The 18,249-nt window shown below is 45.2% G+C and overlaps 1 protein-coding gene, 1 long non-coding RNA gene and 8 other non-coding genes across 17 annotated transcripts in view; 8 read left to right on the forward strand and 2 right to left on the reverse strand.

Annotated features, from left to right (window-relative positions):
- The window catches only part of LOC125949124 (polypyrimidine tract-binding protein 2), a 229,430-nt gene extending 226,553 nt beyond the window's left edge, over window positions 1–2,877 (reverse strand). For 2 of the 7 annotated variants that reach the window (XM_049675868.1, XM_049675861.1), the window contains exon 1: window positions 696–829. The gene's annotated coding sequence lies outside the window, so the exon portion shown is untranslated. The other 5 variants (XM_049675866.1, XM_049675865.1, XM_049675862.1 and 2 more) reach the window with 5 other exon arrangements.
- On the forward strand, window positions 150–4,613 carry LOC125949189 (uncharacterized). Of its 2 annotated transcripts, none has more exons than XR_007468651.1 (3): window positions 150–261; window positions 401–1,495; window positions 4,215–4,613. It is a non-coding gene; the product is annotated as an uncharacterized LOC125949189 (long non-coding RNA). The 2 variants fall into 2 exon arrangements; XR_007468652.1 differs by having other exon boundaries at window positions 156–261; window positions 404–1,495.
- Window positions 4,614–10,044: 5,431 nt separating this feature from the next.
- On the reverse strand, window positions 10,045–10,116 carry Trnaw-cca (transfer RNA tryptophan (anticodon CCA)). The gene has a single exon. It is a non-coding gene; the product is annotated as a tRNA-Trp (tRNA).
- A 735-nt stretch (window positions 10,117–10,851) lies between these two features.
- Trnak-uuu (transfer RNA lysine (anticodon UUU)) lies at window positions 10,852–10,924 on the forward strand. Its single transcript has one exon. It is a non-coding gene; the product is annotated as a tRNA-Lys (tRNA).
- A 495-nt stretch (window positions 10,925–11,419) lies between these two features.
- Trnai-aau (transfer RNA isoleucine (anticodon AAU)) lies at window positions 11,420–11,493 on the forward strand. The gene has a single exon. It is a non-coding gene; the product is annotated as a tRNA-Ile (tRNA).
- Window positions 11,494–12,355: 862 nt separating this feature from the next.
- On the forward strand, window positions 12,356–12,429 carry Trnai-aau (transfer RNA isoleucine (anticodon AAU)). Its single transcript has one exon. It is a non-coding gene; the product is annotated as a tRNA-Ile (tRNA).
- Window positions 12,430–13,244: 815 nt separating this feature from the next.
- Trnag-ucc (transfer RNA glycine (anticodon UCC)) lies at window positions 13,245–13,316 on the forward strand. Its single transcript has one exon. It is a non-coding gene; the product is annotated as a tRNA-Gly (tRNA).
- Window positions 13,317–14,774: 1,458 nt separating this feature from the next.
- On the forward strand, window positions 14,775–14,848 carry Trnai-aau (transfer RNA isoleucine (anticodon AAU)). Its single transcript has one exon. It is a non-coding gene; the product is annotated as a tRNA-Ile (tRNA).
- A 677-nt stretch (window positions 14,849–15,525) lies between these two features.
- Trnai-aau (transfer RNA isoleucine (anticodon AAU)) lies at window positions 15,526–15,599 on the forward strand. Its single transcript has one exon. It is a non-coding gene; the product is annotated as a tRNA-Ile (tRNA).
- Window positions 15,600–16,652: 1,053 nt separating this feature from the next.
- On the forward strand, window positions 16,653–16,724 carry Trnag-ucc (transfer RNA glycine (anticodon UCC)). Its single transcript has one exon. It is a non-coding gene; the product is annotated as a tRNA-Gly (tRNA).
- Window positions 16,725–18,249: the final 1,525 nt, after the last annotated feature.

Genomic DNA, 18,249 nt, shown 5'->3' on the forward strand with positions numbered 1-18,249 from the left:
CACACACCTTGATTTCCGAACGTATAAACGTGGGCCCCACACACCGGGCGCAATGCACACACCAATAATGCGGTAGCTCCTCGCTAAGTGGTGGTTCAATTGTATGATTTGCACACACGCGGGTAGAAGGTAACCCTTTTTTGCTCGCTTGCTTCCTTCAGTGCGCTTCGGTGGCCAACACACGGCCACGGATACGGTCGCAAATCGACGAAAACCGCTGATCACACACGAACACGGCGCACAGCAGACACACAACACACGGTAATTGACAATCTGCACCACCTGCTCCTCCTCCTCCTCCACCTGCTCGAGGGGGCGATTGCACTTCTCTATCCGTTCTAACCTCTAGCTCGCGCAACTAACTAAAACCGCGTTGCTGCGTTTTTCGTTCTTCTTTCAGCAGCACAACACCTCGCGCACTAGGATTCGGGACCCGTGGTGGTATCTGCTGCTGCTCTAGAGGCGCGTCTCGTCGCCGTGTGTATTGCGTTGCTTAGCGATGATCAACAACGAACGAACGAACGGGCTACCGAGATTTTTGTGTTCTTCGGCAAAGCTGCTGATGAGACCAACCGCAAGGCCGCAAGGTAGATATGGGGCCTGAGATGCACAACACCATCCGCCGGATCGGATCGGTCTACGGCGGCAGATGCGGCGATAGGCACACCACGCGCACTCACTCTGGTCTCATTCACCTTAAACAAACACGCGAAATCTTCCTCGCTGTGCGCGCGGCTACAGTGTTCGCGGCGTGGAGCAGCAGAAGAGCGAGCGAAGGAAATTTGGCAGAAATGATGATCGCACGGCGCAACGACGACGGACCGAAACCCGTTCCTCAATCCGTAAGCGGTGACTTCGTTCTGGCGGTCGCGCGACCGAAACCAGCTAAAAACGCCGTTCGCTGGCGATGACGACGACGACGACGACGACGACGACGACGACGACGATGGATGAGGCAGGGGCGGTCGACACGGTAGAAAAAAAACCAGTCCCGTATGTGTGGCGGACTGCCACTGCTGCACCACTACCACAAAAAAGCGGTCCGCGCACGCACTCCAAACAACGGCGATGACACGCACACGCGCGTCTCTCTTTGCACGCACGCTTCCGACGGCAGCGACGACGGCGGCGGCACCCTTTTTGGACCAAAAAAGTGGCAAAATGTGTTACTCGCTTCTTCCTCTTCTTCACGCCGGCCGTGTGGGGTGTACTTGGAGCATACACACCCTGCCAATCCCCGCTCCCCCCGCGCAAGTGACAAACACGAAAAGTGCGATGTTTACCATCGGTCCACGTCTCCGTATTGGCGTGTGCGGACGCGTGTGTATGTGTGTGTTGGTGTGCGCGCGCCTGATGTCAAAGGCAACAACAAAACAAAGCAGTCGTCGTCGTCGTCGCCGCTGCCGCCGATCAATCGAGTCACCTCCCGGAGGACAACCATCCGCACCGTCGCACCGTGGTCCGGACCTTCGCTTATGATACTATTTTCCCTCGGGTACGTATGGCCAGCACTAGGAGGCCGCAGCTCGTGGTGTCTAATCTACACCACCCATCCCCAACCTACCCTGGTTTGGCAGCAAGTCGATACGATTGGGTGAAAAGGATAATGCAATGACACACTTTCGTGTGGTCGTTGGTGTCCCAAAGGCGACGGGGACGACTAAGCACAGCGGTGGTGTTTATGACGAAACGGCGCCTGTCACCACGCGCTCGGCAAGTCAGTCGCCGGCCGCTAATCTCAAATGGAACGATAAATTGGCGTACCAGTAGCGCACGAGGTGAAGGACACGTACGGCCACAATCTGGCTGCTGTTGCTGTCGGTCACCGGGCACTCTATCATAGCTATCCATCGCATTGTTGGCTCCTAATTCCCTCGTGCGCGCGCGAGATGAGTAATCTCACCTTTTGGCCACTAATTTGCCTGCCACTGTATCTTATCGGGTGCGATTTGGTAACATTTGCGTTTATTTCCTTTCGTAATTAAACTTTATTTTCTTACATTTAATACACATTTGAGATATTTATATTAATTGACCCAATGATTGACGTCAATTGGAAGTGATCGTTCGATATTAGAAGAGAATCCATTCGCACATCTCGAAAAGCACTTTTTGGCGCTCGCCCAACAATGGTCGGTGGTCGTCGGTTAAACAAACACCGAGCCCGTGAGCGCGATGTATCAACAATATGGTCTCGCGCACAAACATCTAACCAAACCCTTTACAGAGAGACGGCCAACTACTGCTACTACTACTACTACCACTACTAACTACTACTACCACCACCACGGTATGAAACCGATCCCCACCAACGAGTAATTCGAAAAGGTGTTGGTTGATTTTGACTCACCGTCGTTTGTTTGACATCCACGCTCACCGTTGCGGTTCGGCCCGTGGCGCAAAACCTTTCAATTGGGATGTCACTTTTGGGCCAACAAAAGAGTTGCACCGAACCGGCGCCATAAATATGATACCACTTGGCGGAGATCAAACGCCAACGCCTCCTCGTACCCCTTCTCCGATGTGCTAACGTCATACAGAGCGACGGACCAGCAGGAGAAGCAACATTCGCATTCGCCGCACCCGCGTCCATCGTCCACGCCCGAGAGCGCATCGCGAGACGTCGCTGTCTGCGTGTCCGTCTCCGGCACCAAACACAATGACGACGGAATAGCAAACAGGTGGTGTGTGGTCTTGCGATGATAAGTTAAGCACTTCTCCTTTCGCTTGACCGCGGACGATGAGCACCGGCCACAGTCGGTGGTGGTGTTGCGTCGACTTTCTGTCTTAAGCAACTCGTAACCTCGGAACGCAGCTTAGCCTTAGACGCGGGGCACCGTGTGGATAGACCTTGAACTTGTACGGTCACCTGGTAGCCTCAACCACTCCTCTTCCATCTTCCAACAGGCTGATCACCGATCGGAGGACACGAGGGTTAAGGGGGACTTTGCTTGTATAACAAACCTTCACTAACGTTCGACATGCGGCGCAGTGTGTTGGAGCCCGCTTGTTTGATGTTATGTCAAGCGGCCGCGTGAGCCGCAGCGGATGGTACACTATCTAATAACCACAGCTGTTTGCTAGACGCGCGCGCACACACACACACACACACTCATGCACACGCGGCCATAGCACATGGGTCCAACCAAGCGGACGGACGGACGGACAGCTCGTACTGATTGCCGGAGCTACTGTCCGAAACGAATCTAGCTCATCTGCAATTAACGATTAATTGGTTTTGTAGAATGTTTTCATGCAACGATGCGTTCGCAAAGTTCGCTCTTTCTATCGTCGCGATTCTGCGTTGAATGCGGATATTTAGCGCATGCGAATATGGAATATACCTCTTGATTGCTGTTTTTGCCACAACAGCAAACGAGATGGCTTCAGCAAGAGGTACGCAACTAATTAGAAGCCGGAATCTTGCTGTTTGCCTGAGGTTCAAACACACTCAAGATGTGTTCATTACAAAACAAGCGTTTACTTTTATGTGTCCTTTAATTTTGATGACGAGCGTTTGATGGTAATGACAAATAGGGAATACAATCCATCAACTAATTCGTCAGGTTACAACAACAAAAAAATGTGTGCACATACTAGCATGTTACTAACAGATGACCAAAAGTTCAATGTCGTCGAGAGCTTCGCCTACTGGGGGGTTGAACGTTAGCAACAAAAATGATAAATCAAAAGATATACGCGCTATAGTACCAGCAACTAACCGGGTTTACATTAAGCCGGAGAAACAAATTTATTCCATCAGCTAGTTTTAGTAGGCCCGGATAAAAATGAATTCATCCAGCAGATTCATCTTTTGTAGCAGACCAAACCACTGGTCAATTGTAGTGCCTGATAAGTCAATGAGCCATTGGAGACGAATAATGAGAATATTTTAAGAATCGTAGTAGCCCAAATCGATTCGGTCCAAAGACAATACCCTGCTTGCACCAAGAACTTTAAAGAACCTGACAGACAAGGAATCCCGATGCTGTTCAGATCTAGTTGTGTCCATGATGAGACATACACCTGCACAACACTGGGAATCAGTTCTGCTTTCGCAGACAAAGCAACATTTTCATTAGTAACGAACGCACAATTTGCCTAAAAGTAGGAAAGATCATTCAATGTTGTTAAGCCAAAAACATCACTAAAGACGTATGCATACACCGGATAAATGTATTTCGTTTCTATTTACACATTTCCTCTACATTAAGCAAAGTCTGGTGGTATGATAATCCCTCGGGTTGCTAAACAGCTCTCTGTCGACTTCTGCATCGCCACCAAATGTGCAACACTTCAACCGGAACCTTACATGAAACATTATCAAACCATGGCCGTAGAAGAGGCAGAAACCACCACCACCGCCAGGAATCGTCGTGCAAAAGGCACTGCCATGGGCGACACAAGCATACGTGTGGCTCGTACAGGAAACGGTCTCTGCTCCTACATTGTGCTCCTCTGCTCGATCGTGTAAACAGAGTCCTATAAATAGTCCTCGGCCTATGGAGGCGCCAGTAAATTATACAATAATTCCCACACGGGAAAACTTTGGTGAAAATCAAACCTCTCGCCACTCCCTCCGCTACAGCTCCGAAATAAAGCCTTTACGGAAGAGAAAAAAAGTGGAAAAACAAACATAAACTCTGCCTCGCATAGGCATTGAGGAACATTGGAGAACAAACCTCCGAAACTTCCCGGGCCTGTACGAAAACAATGGAAACCGCCTCCTGTGCCGTTTGTGGCATCATCCGGGACACGTAAGCCCGGGTTCGTTGCGTTACCCTGGTTGGTTCAATCCTTTGACCCACGGTGACGCGCGATGCGTTGGTTGCATCAAAACTTTTCCCACAAAACATCCGCCTCTCCCCTTTCCTGTCTCAACCACCAGCACCACCCGCCAACATCACCCCTTTGACATTAGCTTTTCATCGGAATCACAATTTGCGTTTTCCGCGAAACCTAGCTCTCGCAACCACGCAGAAGGGCACCTCCCCTCCTGGCACCCTGGCTTTACATATGCACATTGGAACATAGGAACATGTGCGGGGGCGCACTGTTGCCGGCGGCACGGTTTCCGTTCCGGAAACAAAACAAACTTCTCCGGTCATTGTGGTGGTGGTCGTCGTGGAGTATTGGGCGGAAAATGGGTGGAATGTAAAAAAAACAAAACACTCGGCGCTGTCGCACCGGTCGGTTCTGTGGGGGGCCAGAAGCAACATTTCAGCAACCGGCAACAATCCGAATGAATTAATGAGCAGCAGCAGCAGCAGCAGCAATGGCGGAGGGGTTCATCATCATGTTCGTTTCTCTGGCCTTCCGGAGTAGCAAGAACTTGCCATTGGACATTGGTCCATCATGGTACACGGTGTGGCCATCATCATCACGGTCAAGCCTGAACACATTTCATGATCCGCAGCTTCCGATTGTCTCCACGGGCTGCCTTAGCGCCATTGTGAGTTGACAGATGGAACATCCACCGATTGCTTAGTGCAGTGAGTTCATGCTGACTGCTGGCGACAACTATAGTGATGGTGTGTGAGTTGCTAGCTGCGTGAAAAATGAAAACACACAACCATCTGGTTACCAGGTTTTCTGTCGAGATTAGTGGACTTCTTTGAGTTGGACGCATGTTTCTCGTAAACCATTTACCAAGAAATCGCAAATGAACCTAGAGGACATCCAATGTTCGTTCGATTGTTCCTCACACACGCTCGTTTTAATACCTTCGACGTGCCGCACAACGCTAGATCACTTGGATCACATCGAAAAAGTCATAAACTCTTTCCAATCAAAATGATGATCCTCAACGGTTTGACAGCTCGAACACCGATAAAGGATAGTCACGAACCGAAGGTAAGTGATTTTTCCACACGATAATTTCCGGCAGCAATACGTTCCCGAGACGGGATTCAAACAAAAAACGGAAAACCTATCGATGGCAACGTAGCATAAACCATTCATCCATCAATCGATTCCGCTCAACACTCCGCTTTCCCAATGCCCAATAGGGTGCCCGATTTCGAAGCGGAAAACAAAGAAAGCTCGCCCCGTTCGGATCACCAACGTTCACGCCAACGGTCAAGCCGGGCCCATCATCGTTTGGTGGATGATGGGACACGGGACTGCGTTTTTTTTTACCGTCACGCGACGTAGCGGACCTGCCCTGGGATTCAATATGATGCTACTGCAACCGTTCGCCATCAGCATCGCCAATGTACGGGTTTCGAAGCAAATTGCTCGTAAGTTCCGACGAAATCACCCACCTACCATCACTCTGAGTCCGTTCAGGCTTGGGCGGCCACTGGTACACCAGGGAACACAAGCTCATAATTCGTAATACCGACCATTGGCCCCATTGGATGTCAGTATCGACGTCGTCATCGGGGCCCAGAGTGTTGGTTCCGGTTCCGATGATGAGCCTGAGCCTTCGTCAGCTATAAGCCACGGTAACGCAGCGGGAGCTAACACACCACCTCAGCAATCAAGATCGTTGAACGCGCGCGCTGCGTTGTAACGACAGCCAGCCTTCCATTCTGGTCCGGGTCAGGATCACCTGAGTAAGGATCGACGGCGACGGGCTTCAAAGTGTTGACTACAAGCGAATTTGGGTTTACGTCTGGTACGAGGAAGCTCTCTCCCGTACGGTAAATTGAAATGTGCAGTGTCGTGTTTTAATTAAATTGTCACCCTGCAGTGACGCACCGAACCGCAAGGAAACAACGGACCGGGAGTGGGAGTTCGCAGAGAGTCGCTTTGATTTGATATGTATCCTTGGCACAGCAGGTAGCCAAGACCCGAGTGTCTTGGCCGTTCCGTGCCCGTCGTGATCAGTACTAATTTGCAGCAGCAACCACCAGTGCAAAGGAACACACCCTCATCAGTTTGGCCCCATGTGAAGAATGTTCATTATGAAACCTGCGCCGGAATGGGCGACTGGGTAGACGGGGTAGGACAGGAGATACAGCAGATACTATGCAGATGCAGCAGGATCAAAACGAAACGACGCCGAGCTGCTGTTTAGTGTAAAAGCATTAAATCTCTTTTGAGTGCAAAAAATCACAATCAATCCTTTTTCTACATGGGACATGGTACATCTATGAATGGAAAAATAGTTTTTCTAGAGATGTATTTCGCTCTGGCGAACTATCAAAGTAAGCGACACTTTGAGTATTAGATTATACATTCTTTAGCTTGAAATTTTTCTTGTCCTTCTTTTCTTACCTCTTCTGTCCTTTTCTTTTTAACAAGAAATTCTTACCTGAATTTCCTTGATTGGACAAAGAGAGCATCAGTGAAATGCATGTTATGTGTGTGCATATAACGTTCAGTATTTAAAGATAGTCCTAGTGTTTTTTGCTGTTCGTTGGAAATGCATCACTCTGCTGATTTTTTCTTTGACTCTCCCACCTTTTTTAAAAGAGCTCTTCTGCTGTCTCTTAAATGGCAGTTGTCGACGCTCTTGAATAATATACATGCCAATAAGATTAGCAAAAACCAGAGGAGACTCTATGTTTCAAAATCCATATCCTGTCGACGAATTCTAACATCTTTGCTTCTAACAAGTACATGCTTGCGAGTTAGATGCGGGACTGCAAACTTTGCTCGTAACAATCTAAAGTAGTGATACACAATTTTATGGTAGAAACGCAATCCACCACCACATAATGGGAAGCCATTAACAAATCGAAAGAACAATGCGCTAAAACAACATCCACGTCAAAAGAAATCATAAGAAAGACACGTCGAAAAATGGGAAAGCCATTAACGCATATGCTTGCCAAACACGACGACAACATCGTTCTGTAAATTTAGTTGGAAGAAAAGTATATGCGGTTTGTTGAATTACCGGAGCATGGTTCGATTGAGTCAATGAAACATACTCAATAACCCCGTTCTATGCAGAAAAAAATACGATTGGAAATCCCCAAAAATCAGTGTGTAACGTAAATAATAACCTCATTATAATTCCTAATACTAAACAAGTAATTTCAACTGAGTATTCGCTACTTCACAATCGTTTTTCTATTGCAGTTGACGTATCCTTACCTTGCTTCAAGGTTTTTTGCAGATGATTACACCTGGCTCCCCCCAATCAAATCTTCTATCGATTCCATTCATAACATAAACTCATCATATCCTGCGAAATGCATTTATGCTCGAACCAGACCTGCCCTATTCGGCATTCTAATTTTTGATCTATACGCTGCCAATTATCATCATAAAAGCGTGAGTCGGATGGATGAAAAATACAAAACAACCCCCAAGGGGGGGAGGGGGAATGGTGAATCCACGATCGATCCCAGAACGTTCGCACATGCCCACACGCCACGGGGCCGTTTGCCGGGTGTCAAGCATAAAGAATGGATCATAAAACCGAGAACCGGCATCGGTGGTGGTGGTGGTGGTGGTGGTGGTGGTGGTGGCGGCCCACGGTGGCCATAAAAACCGGCCACACAACGGCGCGTGATGTGCCGGTAGCCGCACATAAAAAGGGGTGTCCGCGGCCAAGCAACAAAGGGGAGAGAGGGAGAGAAAACGAAAAAAACGAGGAAATTCCGTGGTTCGCGTGATCGGTGAGAGCTTAGTAGCGAAGCGCCAAAAGGTAGTAGTACGGCGTACGGTGGCCCTCCCCTCCTACATCCCCCCCCCCCCCCCTACCTCAGCAAAACCGAAAAGAACTAAAATCCGTTAAAACACCACCGGGAGCGGTCGGGAAAAAGCGCGCGCGAGCATCCCAGCAGCGAACCAGCGAAAGCCAATTAGTCATTGGTGTGCATAGTTCGCATTATTGGCTTTACGCGGGTTGCTGCACGCTGACGGCAGCAGCTCATCTCCTCCTCCACCCCGACCGCCATCATCGTGTGCAGCATAGATGCATAGAACCATCCCTCTCAGCCATTCCCGAAACACAATGAACCAACGTGGTGCCTATAAACAATTATTTTCCGCATCCCCCCAAAAGACAAGGTGTGGTGTGAAGGAAAGGGGGATGGGGGATGCTTTATCTCTGACCGATCGGTTGAAATTCGGTTGATGAGTGATAGCCCGTCAGCCGGCGTTTGACGTTTGATGGGTTCGCTACGGTGGTCCACCTGTGGCAAGATGTAGGATCTTTGTGTGTCAACGTGTGTGTGTGTATGTGCGTACGCACTTACCGGCACACGGCACATCAGCAGCTGGGTGGGTGGGTGGGTGGATGGGTGGGTGGAACTTTTATTTGCCACCAACCTGCGAGCGAGAGTGTTGGGCTGACTGCTGACAGCTCACTGACAGGGTAATGCAAAACAAACGCACCCGAATTTGAAACATCGCTCGGCTCGGCATTATTGCTGACCCGCAACGGGTTAGTTAGTTTGGGGGCCGGGTGCGCCACCGCCGTTCGCGGTGTGCCATTGTTTACCATTACGCACGCAACCAGATCCAGGTTCATGTCAGCGGGTCCGCTCGTGTGTGTGTGTGTGTGTGTGTGTGTGTGTGTGTTTGATGTGTGTCTAAGTAGTAGACTAGCCAGCCTACTGGGGTTTGCTAGTCGACCACATATGTGCCCGTGCTGGAATGTTGGTCGAGGTCATCGGGAATGCATGCTATACGGTTACGCGGTCCTTTTACGGTCGGGCCACATACCGCGACAATCGTCGGAACTTTCGGAATTTCAATTAATTTATCAAACGTACATATGTCCTGGACCAGGCGGCTCGCGCGATTTAACCAACGGCTAGCAACGGGCTGTTTGTTGTTGGAGGCCATTTTACAAAACTTCATGGAAGAGGATACCGTTTCAATCCATTAAAAGTCTTAAATTTAACTCTAATCAGGTAAATGATGATCTGAATGCGAATAGAATACGAACTGGATATCTTCTTGTCCATGCTACCTTCTGCCGAAATATGCCACCAACTGCATTTTAAATGTGGGGAGCGAATAATTTAATTACATGAATTGAAATCGACTTTTCAGGACGATTACGTAAAATAGAGCATTATTCAAGCACAATAGTCAGTCGCGTGCAAATAGAACTTTAAAATAAAAAAGGTATCGAGGGATTGACCCCGACGTGATTTGAACACGCAACCTTCTGATCTGGAGTCAGACGCGCTACCGTTGCGCCACGGAGTCTTCGTGCCTGGTGCGGACAATATACACAATTAATACCAAATGACCCTACAGATGTAATAGACTGCGCGGGTACTTTCGCACAATAAAGCTAGTAGAACAGATCAAGAAATCATTTTCGTCTCTACAGTTGTGAGTGATTAGATACGACGAAGAATCCACATGTACATCCTTGATTTGTTGTTCCGGCAACACATCATTAGAACCATATCTAACATGCTAGATGAAAAGCAAATCATTTTTATCAATTTTTTCAAACAATTGAGTAAAAGTAAATTCATCACAATACTTTCTAACTTAACCATATGGCCCGTCCGTTCTTAGATATGAGAGAAACAACGCCGCCTTAGAAAAACAATGCCTTCAAATGTGAATGCTGTTATGCCATAGAGAAAATGCCAGTTGTATGTTAATATGAAGCATTTGATTACAACAAATGTAAAAGATACAAATCAAAGGGTTACGCCGCTTTGGAGAAATGTAGTTGATTGGCACGTCAATCAAATAGGCCCTGTCAGACGAAGCGTAAAAACGAAAAAATTGATCACAAAAGGGTTTGATTGGAGAAATTGACGAAAAAATTGATCACGTTTATCCAAAGTAAGGGATTTGTAAATTGACGCTTAAATTTACGTTCCGTGTGGCCCCAGCCAATGATTTTCAGTGTACCTGAAGATTATGCTCGGAAAAAATACCCAATTGAACAAAACTGTATAGAACCTCCCTTCCAACAACTGCGCCCGGATAGCTCAGCCGGTAGAGCGTTGGACTTTTAATCCAACGGTCAAGGGTTCAAGTCCCTTTTCGGGCGAGACGATTTCTTTTGCTGCTACTGCTAACGGGGGCATACTTTTACTTAGTGTCATGGTTTTATTAATACACTTTTGTATGCATTAATTGTTACTTTTATTTAGTTACTATGATTCTATTTTATATTTAATTATTACTAGATTCATTGGCATTCACAGCAGAATTTACAACCGAGTGGGGTACTTTTCGATGAGAGGCTAAAAATGATTTCGTCAAATAGTCGTTTGAAGTTAAACAGTCAAACGCAACATGGCTTATACTTGTTTGTGGTTGTGAAGAAATAAAAATCGACCTTGATTCAATAAGTAAAATTAAAGCAAGAAGAATGAAAATGTTTAAATGAAATGTATCATCTCTTTTGATTAACTTAGCTGGATTTTTATACGTGTCTACAACGTACAAGAACATATATGCTATACATATGTTTTGTACTAGCATCTAAATCAAAGCGGTTGATGTAACGCTTTTGTATTGTTAATTTTTCTCCCAATACAACGGCCCCATAGCTCAGTTGGTTAGAGCGTCGTGCTAATAACGCGAAGGTCGTGAGTTCGATCCTCTCTGGAGCCAATTTCCTTTTTTCCCTATAGCAGCTTGTTTTTTTCCTGTGGTACCTGTGTTTCCTGTAGTACACACAGCCCGTCACTACTACCGATGGATTATTTAGGTCTTCACTGAGGTCTTTGAAGACGAACCTATGCTGCTGCTCCTCGTGGACCACATTTGAAAAAGGAACAAGACATGAGATGTTAAATAAAACATTATCAAATGACTTTTCTATGTGTTCATTTGTATTCAAGTGCATAAAAAATACCATCTCAAAACAGCGAACTACATATTTTAACAACCGCCAACAAGACGCCAGATGTTTGCACCACATCATCCTAGCCAAACTAAACGATCACCGTTTTCGTCCTTGGCCTACCTGAAGTCCTTCGTCGCCAGCGTAAACTTCCTGAAACCCCGCCTCTTTTTGTCCTAGTTTGACCAACCGGGAATCTGTATCTTCCAGTCATGCAGCTCGAATAACGACAGCTCGTATGCATTATTTTATATGCGCTGCTTAACCCATTCAAAATATACATCAAAATGCCTAATTCTATCTGTTCAATTTACAGTTTTCTTTGCTTTAATAATGCAGCCTTCATATTTTACTTTAACAATTACCTTGATTTTATCTTTTAGCTGGAATATTCCTACATTACGCAGCATTCATATATTAGCAGATTTGGTCAGAAAATGCTTCCACCCATCAACCACTGACTAACCATGTAATTGTAATTAACAATTATGTCCAGGTGTTGGTTAGCTTCTTCCATAGGCTTTGTTTCACTTGATTTCGAGTTATGAGCGCCTGGTACAAACCGGTAAAAGTTGGATACATGTTTGAATTTAATTTTTTGGAATTTTGGACTTCACTTTATAACATCACGGCCCCATAGCTCAGTTGGTTAGAGCGTCGTGCTAATAACGCGAAGGTCGTGAGTTCGATCCTCTCTGGAGCCATGGAATATCCTTTTTTCCCTTCTCAAATGGGAGAAACATACTTCTTATTATAAATTTATTATTTTTATTGAGCTTTCCATTATAAAATTGGAATAGTTATTTCAGTTAATTAATCAAACATTATTAATTTTTATAATTAGTCGAAATTTTATAAAAAATTGGTGATAAATTAATCACTGGTGCTATGTTGCAAGTATGAAATAGAATCGGAGTTTTAATTACGGAATTTTTATTACGGACAGAAGACAGCAGTATAGATCTTAAAATATTAAACTGCTGGTTGAGAGGAGTCAACTTACAAGTAACAAAAAATAAGGACCAAATCAACGGTCCGAAAACGAAGGACAATTTTTACGGTGCAAAGAACCTACGTCATTAATGGTTGCGGGACCGTCGTTCTCACGGGATAAATATCTGGACGTATCGCGGGAATCGGAATCATCATTACTCAAGTCCCGAAGCATAATGAGAGCGGGTCAGCGTTCAGATGGTTATTAGTGCAGCATCGACCGCCATTCTCTTTTGCTAATTGTGACCAATATCATTTTACCATCATCCAAATGTCATCGACTGTCCCGACCCTCGGTTGACATTGAAAAGGATGGACAAACAATGTAGTCCTTTTGGTTAATAATTCCCTTTTCTCGCGATTCGTGAGCTTGTTAACGGTGTTATTGAGATGCCTCAATAGAGGCCTATTTTATGTTTGGTTAGGTAAGCATTAAACGTACGAAGGACTTCGAAGGATTCTTATCAGAACATGCAACCAAAACGGGTTGTCTCAGACCAGATTAAGGCTCGAGGGTCTCCAGCAAGCGTCGGTGGTGTAATGGTCAGCATAGTTGCCTTCCAAGCAGTTGATCCGGGTTCGATTCCCGGCCGACGCACGGAAATTCTGTTTTGCTTTGCATTTTGATGGAGCAACCCTTTTATACTCGACTCGCGATCCCCTTTGCCATTTCCAAAGAAACAAAGAAATGATTGGCTTTTGCACCGGGGCGAGGTGGTAAACGATACCGGAAGGAACTGTTCTAACGAGGGGAGTCCCGCGTGCGCAAGGACCAGCAACTCAAAAGAGTCAAACCAAACCAATTAATTGTGTAAGACAGCGATCATACCAACTGCTGCACCCCGGCTCCATTTCATTCAGCATTCCCAGTCGGTCCATTCCATTTTTCTTTGCTTTTGCGGAACGATGCCTTTTTAATGTTTATCCTATTTGCATTCGATCCGAGCTAGGCATGAAAGGATGTAACGAAAGCAGTGACCAATTAGGCGATTGCACAGTAACCAACGAAGAATGTTGATCGGAAACCAACACCAGGATGCATCCCGTTCTAAAATAAATCGCGTTTTTGGTCACAACATTAATCTCTCAGAGTGTAACTAAGGATCCTGCATTTTAGCATATTTTAGCCTCATTGACCCCAAAAATCCCAACAAAAGATGCTTGCAATCATCGGCAAAGGTTGATTTGTTCCAATCGAGTCTTTTTATTACTATTTTCTGCTCTAAAAATAAGTTATTAAACACTAATAGGGATGGATAAAATCACAGGTTGAATTTTGGCGGCATATTAACAAAAAATGAAGTGTCCAGTTAGTATAAGACCACCTTGATTGATTTTTTTTTATCAGCGAAAAGAAGTAACCAAATCATCTAAATCCCGAAAATAACTATTCCTTATCAAATCTTAATGGTTTCAAATGTGTAAAACGGGATTATGCATGCTCTTTATAAATTTTGGTAAATTTTAGAAGCAATGACTCTCATATGTCTCTCCAAACCGCCAAAATCATCTCTTAAAGCTCACGAAACGAAGAATACTGCTTTCCCCAAGCATCCCATTTACTGATTCGAACTCAGAAGATGTTTTCCAACGGATTTTATGCTATACTGCGAGCAGATATGGCCAACAAATCAATTTCCTGATCTTTATTCGAAGCCGTAATCTTCTTTCTCAAGTTAATAAAAGCATCATTTCACTAATATGCTATCTTTTTCATACCGTTTTTTATCAAAAACGATAGCAGAGATTCTCCTTGAAACGTAGATGTGCTTTGTTAAATAGAAAAAAATACAATCTTGATCCTACCGGCTGTATAAAGTTTCACCCAAACTATGCACATATTCGTGAATTCAAAATAACCCGATAAATTAAAGAATGTGATATTTAGGAATAAAACTTATCTCGGTTATCTGTAGAAACTCATAATTAAACGACAGATAACGATATAATCAATATTCTCTTGTGCATGTACCCATAGATAACTGATGGTGAATAAATTGTGTAACAAGTATCACCAAGCTGTTTTTATTTTGTCACAGCTCAATAATTTCCAACTGGCCCCATAGCTCAGTTGGTTAGAGCGTCGTGCTAATAACGCGAAGGTCGTGAGTTCGATCCTCTCTGGAGCCAAAATAGATTTATTTTTTCTTCCTCCCATCTAGCATATATTTTTCTAATATCATTTTATTGTATAATAAATCTGATGCCCCGGCAACTTTGAACTTCCTTACTTTAATCTTTAATATTAAGTAAACATTTTGTCACGTTGAAAATAGTAATATATAATTACATAAAATATTACGAACTTTTTGGTATACAATATAACAGTTATGCTGACGAGTTATGTGGCTACGTAGAAATTCCGCGAATGAAACAGATAAGTGTTCAAATAAATGATACAAAATTCGAAGGATTGAAGTTCAGGATAGACCGTTTAATATTTTGAAGTCAAATGGCAATAGAAATTTTATTTTTTTTTTTATAGAAATGGTCCATTAGGATACGGGTTATCATTCATATTTTTCATATATTCAGCTACATCTGTGTTGCTGGCAGCAAATGCTGGTTTGCTTAATTTTAATTAACAAAACCTGCAGAGAAATAATGCTGTATTTGAAGCAGTTAGTGAATTTCATTTAAAACACGTAGAATTTTATATGCTTAGATTGCCATGGCGAGCAACAACGAATAAGCGGCAACATTCGAATTTGGTTGTTCAGGTTTGCTTATCTACGAACTCAAGATATTTAAATCATAAGTTATGTTTGTGTTGCTTGTATGCAGTTATAACTCTATGTGATAACGTGGGCCCCATAGCTCAGTTGGTTAGAGCGTCGTGCTAATAACGCGAAGGTCGTGAGTTCGATCCTCTCTGGAGCCAAGATTGCCTTTTTTATTTCAACATCAGTCTCCACTGGTTAGCAGAACATTTCTCTATTATATTAGAGGAATGAACCCCCCATTATCATATTTTGTACATTTACTTGTAACTCGGGGTAGATAAATAGATAAAGAGAAAGAGTGGATTTTTAATGAGTGTTCAGTGGAGTGACCACAGTTAATAATCTTAAACGATCATTTCGATCGTTGGTTTTTTTGCTGGTAATTTTTGGACGCTTTTCTGTGTGTTTTTGGTGCTATCTGTTTGGAGCACACCGCTATCGGTTTACCACCACAAGCAATCATTAGAATAAATACATGTGATAACAGAGCTGATCTACTAAATGCGCACTACTTTGAAGAAATTTGAAATATTTTACTCTTTTATTAACATTCCTCAGTGATTTCATCTGGAAACCAACACCATAAATGCAAAAAAAATCATGGCACATACTCTTAAATCAAACAAATTGTGAATGTGTAAAGTTTAAACTTCCCAAGTAGAATAAAACGGACGAATTACAAGAACACGTAGAAAAACAAGAAGGACCAAATCGACGGTGAAGAAATTGCTGCTTATTCTTTTTTTCACCGTGCAAAGGACCGACGTCATTAATGGTTACGGGACCGTCGTTCGCACGGGATAAATATCTGGACGTATCGCGGGAATCGGAATCATCATTACTCAAGTCGCGAAGCATAATGAGAGCGGGTCAGCGTTCAGATGGTTATTAGTGCAGCATCGACCGCCATTCTCTTTTGCTAATTGTGACCAACATCATTTTACCATCATCCAAATGTCATCAACTGTCTCGACCCTCGGTTGACATTGAAAAGGATGGACAAACAATTTAGTCCTTTTGGTTAATAATTCCCTTTTCTCACGATTCGTGAGCTTGTTAACTTGGTGTTATTGAGATCCCTCAAAAGAGGCCTATTTTATGTTTCGATAGGTAAGCATTAAACGTACGAAGAACATCGAAGGATTCTTATCAGAACATGCAACCAAAACGGGTTGTTTGAGACCAGATTAAGGCTCGAGGGTCTCCAGCAAGCGTCGGTGGTGTAATGGTCAGCATAGTTGCCTTCCAAGCAGTTGATCCGGGTTCGATTCCCGGCCGACGCACGGAAATTCTGTTTTGCTTTGCATTTCGATGGAGCAACCCTTTTATACTCGATTCACGATCCCCTTTGCCATTTCCAAAGAAACAAAGAAATGATTGGCTTTTGCACCGGGGCGAGGTGGTAAACGATACCGGAAGGAACTGTTCTAACGAGGGGAGTCCCGCGTGCGCAAGGACCAGCAACTCAAAAGAGTCAAACCAAACCAATTAATTGTGAAAGACAGATAAATGTAAAACAAAAAGGAGATTCACTTTTTGATCGCTCTCATCATTCCATCAACTGCTACACAGTCCAGCTCAATTTCATTCCACATTCCCGGTCGCTGCCTTTCGATTTTCCTTCGCTTTTCGTTTCGAAGCCTTTTTAGCGTCCGGATACGGACTGAAACTGAAAGGAGTGACCACTTAGGGCGTACAAGTTGGTCGCGGTATCAAAAACCGATTCCGATTGGATTGCGCGGCGCGATGGGCACTCGGTCCTGCCCCATCCCCAGATACACCCAGCCTCCTCCGTTCGCCAACACAAAACACAACACACGCCCGCACGGCCTGCTTAGAAGTATCGATGTTTGTTTGATGTTTGCACTGTTCGGTTGGTGGTTCGTGAATTTCGGGGCGGAAATAAATATTTGCTCTCGGTTTTTGGTCGAGGTTGGTGGCCACCATCCCCGGCTCCCCTCCAGCCTCATCTTGCCTTACCTTGTCTGGTTGGTTTGCTTTGTTTCGAAGGCCGCGCACCACACCATAGGAATGGCTACGCGCCCCCTCGCTACTTCCGGAGGATACTCTTCGGAGGAGGAAAGGAGCGATCGGTTGTTGGGGCCGATGGTGTGGCTGGGTGTTCGGCTGATGGTTGTTCGGTTGTTCTGGTTCTGCTTTTTCCCCGGCAGTGTTTTTTTTTCTCTCTTCTGTTCTTCAGTTTTTTTTTTCTGCCTCGCTGTTTTTTTATTTCATTTCCCTTCCCACCCTTGCACCATGCACCAACGACCAACCCGCCCACCATTGGGAGGCCAGTTTTTGTTTTGCTGATGAAGGATTTTTAATTCAATTCCACCTGCCGCCGTTGCGGTGATGCCAATGGTGCCAGTGGCTTCGACCGACGGTAGCTTTTTTGGGGGAGGCGCTCGCGAAACGTTGTTCGCGTTTCCGCGTTTCATGTTCGGTAGCCCGGGAAAAGAAATATTTTGTGGGTATGTGTGTGTGTGTGTGTAAAACGGTTGGTTACAATATAATTGAACACAAACATCGGATCGGAGAGTGAATGGGCGGAGAAAGGGAGAGACCATGAATAACGCATAAACGCGTTCTGCAGCGACGCATCCTTCACTTCCACAGGTGCTCCCTCCTCCCACAGGACACCCGTGTTGGTTGGACGGGATGAATGGTGGCCCCGGGGTGCGGTAAACCGAGCACCACCAAACCACCACACCGTACGCGCCTTTCGCGCGCTGACGGATTGCTGCCGCCGATGGCAAGCAGCTTTTTGGCCAATTATTTGTGCTGCACGTACCGTGAGGCCCGCGGTTC

The sequence above is a fragment of the Anopheles darlingi genome, chromosome 2 (assembly GCF_943734745.1).
Source record: "Anopheles darlingi chromosome 2, idAnoDarlMG_H_01, whole genome shotgun sequence".
Lineage (NCBI taxonomy): Eukaryota > Metazoa > Arthropoda > Insecta > Diptera > Culicidae > Anopheles > Anopheles darlingi.